Genomic DNA, 11958 nt, shown 5'->3' with positions numbered 1-11958 from the left:
ATTTCTGCTTCCAAACTGGGAAATTCTTCCCTGGACTTATTTCTTACAGCACCTAGCAAAACATGACAAACATCACTAAACAAACACTCTAACATTATGTTTTCCCCTTTGCTTCTAGGTTCACTTAAATCATAAATATTTGGTCACCATAAAATATGAATCACTAAATATTTGGTCACCATAAAACATGAATCACAACTTTTTAGCCTCTAGTCTTAGTTGCCTCACCAATGGCCATCTAAATGTGAAGTCAGTGCCACATATCATGGTGTTTTTTTTGTTTGTTTGTTTGTTTTTTCAAGGATACCCAACTTTCGGTAGCAAAGTCTGTATTCATCAGAATAGATCAGTTATGGTCTGATAACGAACAGTCCAAAGTTTCAGTGCCCTAATACATCCCATGTATCGTATTAGGATTGATGGGATTATATGGCTTATTCCGATTGGTGGGTGTGGCTTGAAGGCTCTGCTTTGCATAGTCACTCGGAGACTCAGGCTGTCAAAGGTGCTGCCATCTTCAACCATATCATCTCATCTGAAATTACCACTTCCCCAGTTGCCTCAGCAGGGGCTGGAGAATGAAGCAGAGTGCATGGGCTTTTCATTGCCTCAGACAAGACTTGATGTATATCCTGGATGGTCACATTTCAGTAGCCAGGATTAGTTACGTGGTCCCAGCCACCTGCAAAGGAACGGAAAGTGCAGTCTTCCATGTGCCAAAAAGGAGAGAACAAGATATTGGCAAATGCTTCTACATATTGCCTTAGCAGATTTCAGTTGTGAGTCTTATTCTACCATGTTATTATTTATGAGGTGTCTTTTACATTCATTCAACAGACATTTATTGAATGCCTATTATGTTCTAGGTACTCTTGTAGACCCTGGGGGTATAGCAGTAAACAAGAGACAAAACTCATCTACCCTCCTCCTAATGGGCTAGACAGACAAATTTTAGCCATCCAGTGAGTTGGTGTTAAGTGCCATGGGGAAAATTAAAGCAGAAAAGGAAGCCAACGCTTTCTGTTAGGGAAATATAATTTGTAAGCTTAAATATTTCAGCTGGAAAAGCTTACTAAGAAGGTCTCTGTGGTAGGCTGAATAATGGCTCCCCAGAATGTCTGCGTCCTAATCCCTGGAACCTGTAAATATGTTAGCTTACATGGTGAAAGCAACTTTGAATAGGAGACTAAGTTTAGAGTCATGAGAGGGGGAGATTATCCTAGTTTTCCCAGGTGATCCCAATGTAATACAAGGATCTTTATAAGATGGCAAGGGCATCAGAGTCATAAAAGGAAATGTGACGATGGTTGCAGACAGAGAGATTTGAAGATGCTACGTGGTGGCTTTGAAGATGGAGGATAGGGCCTGGAGCTAAGGAATGTGGGCAGCCTCTAGAATCTGGGAAAGGCAAGGCAAGGGCCTCCAAAGGAGTGCAATGGCCTTGCTGACTCTTTGACCTCTAGACCTTCTGACCTCCAGAACTGTAAGTTAATAAATTTGTGTTGTTTTAAGACACCACGTTTGTGCTAATTTGTTACAACAACAATAGGAAGCTAATGAAGTGGCATTTAAACAAATTTCCAAAGGAAGTGAAGGAAAGATACATGTGGGTGTTTGAGGAAAGAACTTTCTGGACAGATAGAACTAGTATGAAGACCCTGAGACAGGAGAATGTCTGTCACATGCAAGGGACAGAAAGGAAGCCAGTATCGCTGAAGCCAAATGAAGGAGGGATAGACTTGTCGGAGGTGAGTTTGAGAGGCAATGCACAATCAGATCATGCAGGGGTCTGTAGATCACTATAATGGTTTAGCTTTTATTTTTACTTGGATGCATTAATAACAGAGAGTAGGAGAGTAAGGATGGAATCAGGGAGACTGTTAATTAGGTATTGCAAATAACCCATGTGGAACATAATGATAGCATGGTCCAGGGTGATGGAAGAGGGGGTGGTGAAGAGAAGTCAGCTTCATGATCTATTCTGAAAATAGATCCTAGGAAATCCACCAATAGATTGGACGTGGGATATAAAAGAGAGGAATCAAGAATGACTCTGATGTTTAGGGCTAGAAAAGCTAGATGGACAGAGCTGCCATCTCCCAAGACAGAAAAGACGGTGGGAGTTTAGAGAAGTACAAGAGTTATTTTTAGACATATTAAATTTAATATGCCATTTAGACAAGTGGAGATGTCTAGTAACCAGTTGGATATACGAGTCTGGTGTCCAAGCAAGAGGCAAGGCTGGAGATACACATTTGCAAGTATCCTGTATACTTAAAGCCATGATACTGGATAAGATGACCAAGGAGGACAACGTGGATAAAGAAGAGGTTCCAGGACTGAGCCTAGGACACACTAAGATTTGGAGATCCAAGAGATGAGGAATAACTATCAAAGGAAACTGAGAAGTTGCAGTGGTGAACTAGGAATAAAACAAGTGTTGCATTAAAGCCAATTGAACATGTGTTGTAAGGAGGAGGGGGTGTCAAATATTAGTGAAAAGTGAGGTGATATTTGAAATATTTAACAACCAGCATAGTAAAATATTAATGTGAAAGTGTATATATGACAACCTGAAAGGAATCCCCTTTTATCCTTTAAACAAGCTAAGCTGAATATATTATAAATCTGTCATGTGACATGGTTGTAGTATAAATAATTCATCAAATCATTGTAATAAAAATTTCCAAATCATTTGTTAATTTTTAGAGGTTGTTTATTTGAGAAGGCTGTCACTAGCTAAATGATGCCCCTAAGCTATGCATTGATAAAGAGAATGGAATCAGACATTCAAAAATTCCCCATTAATAGTCACTGGTGACTTAGAGTGTCAAATTAACATCAATAGTATTGATCACGGTGCCCAATTCTTTCAACCTCTATTGAAAAGCAATTATATTTAAAATGTTCTGTCCTCACCAAATCTTTTAGCTCTGATATTTCAGAGATTTTGTATATTAAAAAATCCTTAATATCAAGTAAATCAAGAAAATAATTCTGGAATGTTGTATCTAATTGGTTGGAATATGATCCTCCCAGCCAAATAAAAAGCAGAGGACTGTTGTAGTTAAGAGCATTTGGCCACGTGCCAGATTGAGCTTGAATCTTAGTTTTGCCATTGAAATTTTAAATAATTTCATTGGGCCTCAGTTATCTTATCGGTGGAAATGGGGATGATGGTGATAATTATAGTACTTCAAATGAGTTAATATTTGCCAAACAGAGAAAATACTGTGCTCTCATTTTATTAATAAAATTATTGTTGCTAATTCTTATGGTGAGCAAGTGTTTGGTGGGTTTCAGTGAGCCCGGACAGTTCAATGGAAGTGAAATTCAGCAGTTACCCACATTCTGTGCATCCCTGACCTCAAACTGCCCCCAAGGTCTCCACCCATTCCCTCCTGACCACCTGTTTTCCCTGCCTCTCCCAGACCCTCTCAGAGGCAAAGTCCCATGGCAGCTAAAGTCATGTGTAGCCCCATGTGCAAATGACACCATGGTGAGCACCAGCAGCACCAGGTCACAGCTTTGGAGGCCAAATGAGCTCTTAGCCATCGACTCACTTGAATACCAGTGTCACCAGGGCACTTTGCACAAATGTCTGAGCCTACTAGGGCCAGGATTTAAGGTTGGCTCATGGGAGCCGTGGTGGGCTGGCTGGCATTCCAGAAGCATGGGGACATCAGACAAGCTTTCCAAGAGGCTTGAATCAGAGTAGACCCCATTCAGGGGTGCTCAGGGATGTGTGTGGAGTGTGGGCAGGCCCTTGGGTGGTGGCGGGCATGGCAAGGCCAGAGAGAGAGAATTCTAGGGGGGTAACTGGCACACACTGTTGACCCATGAAAATAGAAACTGGCCTTCTAAGAGAGAGCCCTGGAGGCCTCCTGCAATGCCTAGGATTAACCCTTTAGTTTCTGGATTCTGGGGAGGTAAGGAATGGGTCCCAGGGAACAGCTGTGGTTGGTAGGGGCACTCAGAGGGTTTGGAAATGTGGCTATTTATCACTGGTGTGGAAATATTTTAACATATAAACAAACAGCATGGCTGTAGCAGTGCATATGGCTGGATATTTGCTCTGTTGTTTTTCATGGAAGCTGAGATTTGAGTATTAGGTTTTGCAATGTAGAGGTCATTGACGTTTCAGTGAGCTGACAAAGGTATAGCCTGCCTGAGTGGATTCAGGGAAAACGTGAGGAGAATTGCTAACTCTCTCAAGGAGTTTTGCTGTGAAGAGGAGCAGAGAATGGGTTTGGAGATGGGGGGGATGAAAAAAATATTTTTTTTTTCAATGGGAGAATTAAAAGCATGTCTGTATGTTGATAGGAAGCTCTTGTAGGGGGATGATGTCTACCTCCATTTGTTACCTGAGTGTGGGATGAACTGAGCTACTCATATGATTTGCAGGTTTTTCTTCTGTTATTTCCTCTATGAGCTACCAGACATCCCTTCCACTGTGGTTTTTTCTTCTTTTGCTATAGATGCTACCCTGATTCATTTCTGGACATTTTCTTTTTCTGCCTCTATTTTCAGTGTAAAGTCTGCTTGATAAATCAATAAGCATCCATGTAGCCTGCATATCCTGGATGTGTGCTCTTTTCTCTGCCAAGAGACCAAAATTTTAGTATCTTAAACCATGTCTCAGGAAACCAAATGTCATTCTGTAATACTAGTCTTGCAGATAGCTTGCTTCCTTATGTATCTCTCAATCTCTCTCTCTCTCTCTCCCCGCCCCATCATCTAATCTGTCTATTAATATATATCTATATCTATCTGTCCACTATGGTTTGGATTGGGTTTGTTTGGCCTTGCCCAGTCTGATGTTGAAATTTGATCCCCAATTTTGGAGATGGGGCCTGGAGGGAGGTATTTGGTTCGTGGGGGTGGATCCCTCATAAATGACTTGGTGCCACCAGAACTGGTCATTGAAAGAGCCTGGCACCTCCTTGCCCTCTCTCTTGCTTCTCTCACACCATGGGATCTGCACATGCCAGCTCCCCTTCCCCTTCCACCATGAATGGGAGCAGCCTGAAGCCCTCACCAGAAGCAGATACTGGCGCCATGCTTCTTGTACAGCCTGCAGAACTGGGAGCCAAATCGAACCCCTTTCTTTATAAATTACCCAGTCTCAGGTACTCCTTTATAGCAGCACAAATAAACTGAGACTCTGTCTACCTATCTGTCTATTTTTCTACCTATCTATCATCTATTTTATCTATCTTGTTCTAGAAAGAGATTAAACCACCCTGGCTGTCTATTAAATTGATTTCTCTCCTCAAATCCCAACTTTAGTTGAAATGAAAAATACTACCTACCTGAACCCCAAGTTTAATAGTTTTATGACAAGATGTTCTTCTCTAGAGTGCTTTTCCATTCTCCAGGCCCCATTCCCTCCCTTTTGTGAGTGAGCTGAAAAGGTGGGGGATGAAAAGAGTCACAAATCCTGCCTCGTGTCCATCACGTCCTGGGTTCCAGTGCATCAGAGACAGCCCCCCCTTGACTTCTCACATCCACATAAAATTTCCTTCATGTTCCCAGATGACAGTTTCCTTCTTCCTCTTGGTCCCAGTAAGTGGTTTTCTCCTGCTCTGTAATGCCTGCGAAGTCACTTTATGATTCAATGGGGGGTGAGATGCTGCTTCTTTTCCCAAGACCACAGAGGGGGACAAGAGAACAGAGAGATTCAGAGACAAAGCTATTCCATAAGCCAGGCTTGGGCACAGGTCCCTCCATGGCCCTGACTAGCTCTGTGAGGCATGTCCCTGCAAAATTGGGACAAAATTGTACACATTTTATGAAGGTTGTTGTGGGGATCAAATGAAGAAAAAAAGTAAAATTTTTAGCTTTAAAAAGAAAGTCTTTGTCTACATTCTATAGTAAAAGACTTCTTCATTTTGAGTATCATAATTAATTTTGACATTCTTAAATGTAATTTCTTCCTATATTTCTAAATCCTTAAGCATAGGTAGTATTCCCTCAATGGCCAATAATTATTCTCCATAAAGAAAACCTTCTTTATTAATAGAATAGATATCATTAGGAAAGTATAATGTTCAGAAATGTTTATTTTGTAGGGACCCTCTGAGAATCCTGTTTTACATGGTGAGATAACTCTACTTGCAAAAATGTACATTAAAAAGTCTATGCCTTAAAGTAATAAGTAAATTACTTCTCTTACCTTTTGTTTCCTTATTCCTTAAGTGAGGGTTTACGTATAGAAGATATCTAAGATCCCTTTTAAACATACACAACCAAGAATATCATTTTTGAATTTCTGTGAAGGAGATTTGAAAGTTGATGGAATGATAGCTGCGGCCTTGGTGGGCATCCACCATCTGCGTTCCTCGTCCCTCTCATCTCCATGGCAGCATTTGATGATTAACCAATATGTCAATGCAGGATTAGAAGACTTGGCAGTTATGACATTTCTTTCTTCTGTCCACAATAGTCCTTGTTAATTCATCACAGTTCTCTTTGTGGGTGCACATGGTCTCAGAATCCTTCTCAAACACCATGTTGCAGCAAGTCATTACCAATCAACTGGTGTTGATATGCAAAGAAAAATCAATTTTTTTTTTTTTTTTTTTTTGAGACAGAGTCTCATTTTGTTGCCCAGGCTAGAGTGAGTGCCGTGGCGTTAGCCTAGCTCACAGCAACCTCAAACTCCTGAGCTCAAGGGATCCTCCTGTCTCAGCCTCCCGAGTAGCTGGAATTACAGGCATGCACCACCATGCCCGGCTAATTTTTTCTATATATATTTTTAGCTGTCCATATAATTTCTTTCTATTTTTAGTAGAGATGGGGTCTCGCTCTTGCTCAGGCTGGTCTCGAACTCCTGAGCTCAAACGATCCGCCCACCTTGGCCTCCCAGAGTGCTAGGATTACAGGCGTGAGCCACCACGCCCGGCCGAAAAATCAATTTTTTATTCTTGGAATAAAAATATTATTCCAGAGAATTTATCCTCATGACACGTAGGAAGCATTCAGTAGGGTTTAGTTTTCTTTTACACTCCAGGACTACGTCAACAAAAGTGCAAACTGTCTCCCTCCGGAGCAGATTCTCCCTGGGCCAATTATGCAACTCATCTTCCTTCCACACATACAGCTTTTCCCACTGAGGGTGGGCAAGACCTTCCTTGCTCCAGTCCTGTGACAACATCTTGGTTTTAGTGAGTGGAGCAAAAGCTTAATGTTTCTATCGGTAGCAGAAGCTCTTTTGCCCTGTTTCTTAGCACTTTTTCTCTCAGTGGCTTCTCTTTCCTGAAGGTTCCAGAACTTTCATGTTCCTTTCTCTCCTCAGAATAGAAAATAATAATTAAACATAAAAATTTACAGGATAAAATATTTCCCCCATAAGTGAGAGATTTGGAGAGGGCCAGCCCAGCTCTATGGCGATAACTTTCTATGGCAGGGTTTCAGGTGGTCACACCAAAGGGGAGATAGGTGTGGAAGAGCAGCTCTTCTGTTGTATCTCGAATTGTACGATAGGATACTCATTGTCTTTTGAAAATGAGTTGAGGTTTTTAGATTAGGACTCTATGAAAGGTATCAGAGATAGATAAAAACAAATATTCACATTCGGGAGCAGTGGCATTTAATAAAGTGATTAAGCAGTGACATTAAATAAGTTCTCAGGCCATTTTGAAGTGATTAATGTGGGTGGATGGAGGCCAGGATTCACTGGGGAAGGAACATAGGGATGTTTTTCTTGATTAAAAATTGCAAGCAATGTTGGTAAAAATTTTATGGGAAGTTTTGTTTGATTGTCCTTGGCATTAAATGACATTGATTATTAAGAAAAAAAAAAAGCCTCCTAACCCCCCATAGGAGTAGAAAGGGTAAAGCCTATGGAGGAATGGAAATATTTGTGATTCTGGGCTGATGCTGGAATGGTTGGCAGACACTGTCACTTCTCCGTCCATTAACCTGTCCTATTTCCCAGGTGAATTTCACTGACCCAAGAGTATTGATTCCACGTGTTAGGAGGGCATTGCCTCTCCATAGCATAGTTGTTAAGTATCTACTTCCCGGGCTATTGGGGGGATTCAATGAGATCATTTGCGTAAAGTGCTTGGCAGAGAACTAGATAAATGACAACTGTTCAAAAATGTAAGATACTATTGCCATTATCATTATTACATTCTATCTTTTACTACTACCTCTGACCCAAGGTGTCCTATAGAACTGCCCACAGGGCTCTTGACTCTAGGTTCTAACCCAGTGGTAAATTACAAGAATCATATTTATTTACCATCAACCATCCTTGTTTTATTTTTTTATTTTTATTTTTTTGAAAAAGAGTCTCACTCTGTCACCCCAGTTAGAGTGCAGTGGTGTCATCATAGCTCACTGTACCCTCAAACTCCTGGGCTCAAGTGATCCTCTTACCTCAGCCTCCCGAGTAGCTGGGACTATAGGCATGCAGCACCATGCCAGGCTAATTTTTTCCATTTTTAGTGGAGACAGGGTCTCACTCTTGCTCAGGCTGGTCTCAAATTCCTGATCTCAAGGGATCCTCCCACCTCGGCCTTCTCGAGTGCTAGGATTACAGGACTGAGCCACCGCACCTGGCCAACCATGCTTGTTTTATTCACTATTATATCAGGTATATGATAGATACTTGTTGAATATATCTGACCTGTGCACAATTTACAAGTGAATGAAATTTAGAGGATAAATTCCACTCAGGCAAAATTTTTGCTGCTGAGGAAGAAGAAGGTAATATGGGATTATCTTGCCCAACTTCCTACCTAAAGCAGGAATCACAATCTCAGCTTTCCTTCAAATGTTCATCTGCTTTTCCTTTAATATTTGGATTAAGAGGTTTGATTGAATGTTTATATTTTTCTCAAGCTAATAGCAGGGTATATTCTTTGACACATATGAATGAACTTACTGTGATATGTTGCTAGACTTGTTGGAACACACTAGAAGTCTAGGATATATGACTATTTATACAGAGCAGAAAGTGCTTGTATTTGAGTCATGCCTAAGTTCTGGTCCTGATTCTCTGATGAGGCTGTGTAGTGGTCAAGAGCTTGGGCTTTGGAGACAAGGATACCTGAGCTAAAATCAGAGGAAAAAAACCTTAAAGCCAGGGCCCTTCACTTGCATGGGCCCCTTCCAAGGCCCTAGGAGGGACCTAGCAATGTGTTCACATCATCATATAGTTCAGTAAGATATGTATTTATATAATATATTTTTATATTTTCATTTATATACATATTTATATTTTATACATTATATATAAAAAATAAATAACATAGTTTATATATTTTGATAAATAGAAAATTTATGCATATTTATAATATATTATACGTTTATTATATACACATATATAAAAATTATAATTAGTTAAGACTGAGGGCTCTTTCCATCCCAATTTTATATGAATAAGCAATCAAAGAGTAAGTAATCAAAAAAAGTAGGGGGAAGGTAGTAATATGTCAGGAAGTTACTTAATGCATGGTATCTGTAAATGTTTAATTTGTTATGAATTTCTTTTCTCATTCTAAATAAATCTTTGCTTTTGCACCTATTTTTGTGTTTTTAGTTTTGTATTCTTTTTCTTCCTTAAGGGCCTGAAAGATCCAGGCCCCAAGGAACCCATATCCATCCCTGCTTGGAATCCTGGCACCATTCATTCACTCTCTGATCTTAGATAACTCACTTCACCTGTCCGAGTTCCTGTTTAATCTGTAAGACAGCAATAAATTGTTAAATAGCATAATAATCTTACATAACTACTGAGGTTATTGTGAGGATTAAATAAATTGATTCAGGTAAAGGTGCTAATAAATGTTAGTTATTATAGTTGTTATTCATAATAATATCCTATTTTCCCGCAGATTCCATCTCGAAATGAACATAATAAAGTACTAGAGCCCTTGTAATGGAGACCCTGGAGAGCTAGCTAGCCCCTTCCACCATGTGAAGACACAGCAGAAGGCACCGTCTATGAAGAAGCTGGCCCTCCCCAGACACTGAACCTGCCAGTGGCCTGATCTTGGACTTGTCGGCCTCCAGAACTGGGAGAAGTAAATTTCTGTTGTTTATTAGCCATCTTGTCTATGGTGCTTTGTTATAGCAGTCTGAACAGACAAAGACAGAGGGTTACAGGTGAAAGGACTTAGACAGGAAGCTACAGGGATTCTCAGGACTGTCTCCACTGGTGGCAAGAGGAAAAATAAAGGAATTCAGACGCTCCTTAAGCACTTAGTCAAGACAAAGGGAAGATCTGTGGATAGAGAAGAGTCCAAAGTGTCTGCAAACAGCAAAGTGTTTGGTTCCAACAAAGGACTCTTGGTACTAGCACCTTCCTCCTGTCCCTCACATGAAATTCCTTCCTTCAACTCACTCTCCCACTGTGAAAAGAGAGAGCTATTTAATAATCAAGACCATCTTAAGACCAAGGATAATCAATTAATTACAACACTTCCCTGAAATTTCAATCCCCCGCAAACACACACTTTTTAATCAAAAGAACAGCCTTCTACATCCCTCCTCTAATAGATCCTGGCCTCCGTCCACCCACATTAATCACTCCAAGATGTCCTGAGAACTTATTAATGTCACTGCCTAATCACTTTATTAAATGTCATTGCTCCTGATTGTGAAGATGTGTTTTGCTTCTCATCCCCACCCATCTGTCCAAGAATCTGATTCTGAGGACACCGATTCTCTTGTCAAATACAGTCAGAGACCCCTACTGTGTGCTGTCTTTGAATCCTCACAAAGATCCCAGACATTTTGAAGTGGGACACATTTCTGCAAAGGTTCTATACTGTAACAGAAGCCCTGGGAAAGCAGGTAAATTCATCTCCTGACACCTGCTACCTTTCCCACATTTCTTGGTAGAGGTTGGAAATATGGAAACTAAGCTATTTGCAAACAAACATTTTGGGAAGGCACTCAGTTTTGTGATCTTCATTAGCAGAGTAGTCTGTTCAGCAGAAATCAGCTCTTTTCATAATTACCAGGACAAGAATCTACAGTGGTCTTCTATGACTTGTCTGTGGAGCCTGACCTCCGGGGTACCCCACAGTTCAGTCTCACCCAGACCTCCCAGCACCACAGCCACTGCCTCGCTAGGGAGCCCCAGACCAAGTCAGGCCCTTCTTGTGATTTTCCATCACACCAGATGTCTTCGTTTGTGTTTTTGTCCTTGCCTTCTTCCTTGTCCCCCCACACGCCCTAACCCGCAGTCCTCTTTATGTTTAATCATTCATTTATTTAACCTGAAACTGATTTATTAAGCTTTTCTATGTGCCAAGCATTGGGGAATAGTAACATATAAGGTAAGGGCATTGTCTTCAAGGTGCTTAAGGTCTCACATGTAAAGACTGATGTGTGAACAAAGTGGATGGACATTTCATGGGGGGTAAATATCTGCTCAGGGAACATGGTAGCAACAAAGACAGACTGGATTAGCCAGGTCTGTGTGGAGGCGCTGGAGGGAAGGGTTTCATAGAGGAGGTGCCTTCCTGAGGGGAATCATGGGTGCTTTCTAGGTAGTGGGGGAGGGGGCTTACATTCGGCATCTCTGTGTGCTGTGGGTGGGGTGGGCTGTGTTGGGAAGTCCCATGGGGGACCTGTGCATACTTGTTCCAGAGCTTGTCCCTGTAATGCGTACTGCGAGTGCGTGTGTGTGTGTGTGTGTGTGCGCGATGTGCATGTGCAGGTTACAGTGTGATGTGTCTTTCCCAGCCTGATGCTTAGGAGCCTCGGTGCACATATCTGAGGCAGTCTGTGAGGCAATGAGGCTTATTTAACATTCACTATGGGACAAATAAGAGAAAATTAAAAGAGCAATTTTAGGAGGGAATAATTGTTTTCCATACACCATAATTACAACTGCTTGTAAATGCTGCTATCATAAACGAATCTGCCGTTTAGAGTTCTCTTAAATTCTCTTGGTAATGAGCAGACACTGAAGGAAGGGGACCTCAGTGCTCCGTATGG

The sequence above is a fragment of the Eulemur rufifrons genome, chromosome 6, assembly GCF_041146395.1.
Source record: "Eulemur rufifrons isolate Redbay chromosome 6, OSU_ERuf_1, whole genome shotgun sequence".
Classification (NCBI taxonomy): Eukaryota; Metazoa; Chordata; class Mammalia; order Primates; family Lemuridae; genus Eulemur; species Eulemur rufifrons.
This window is presented reverse-complemented; position numbering follows the sequence as displayed.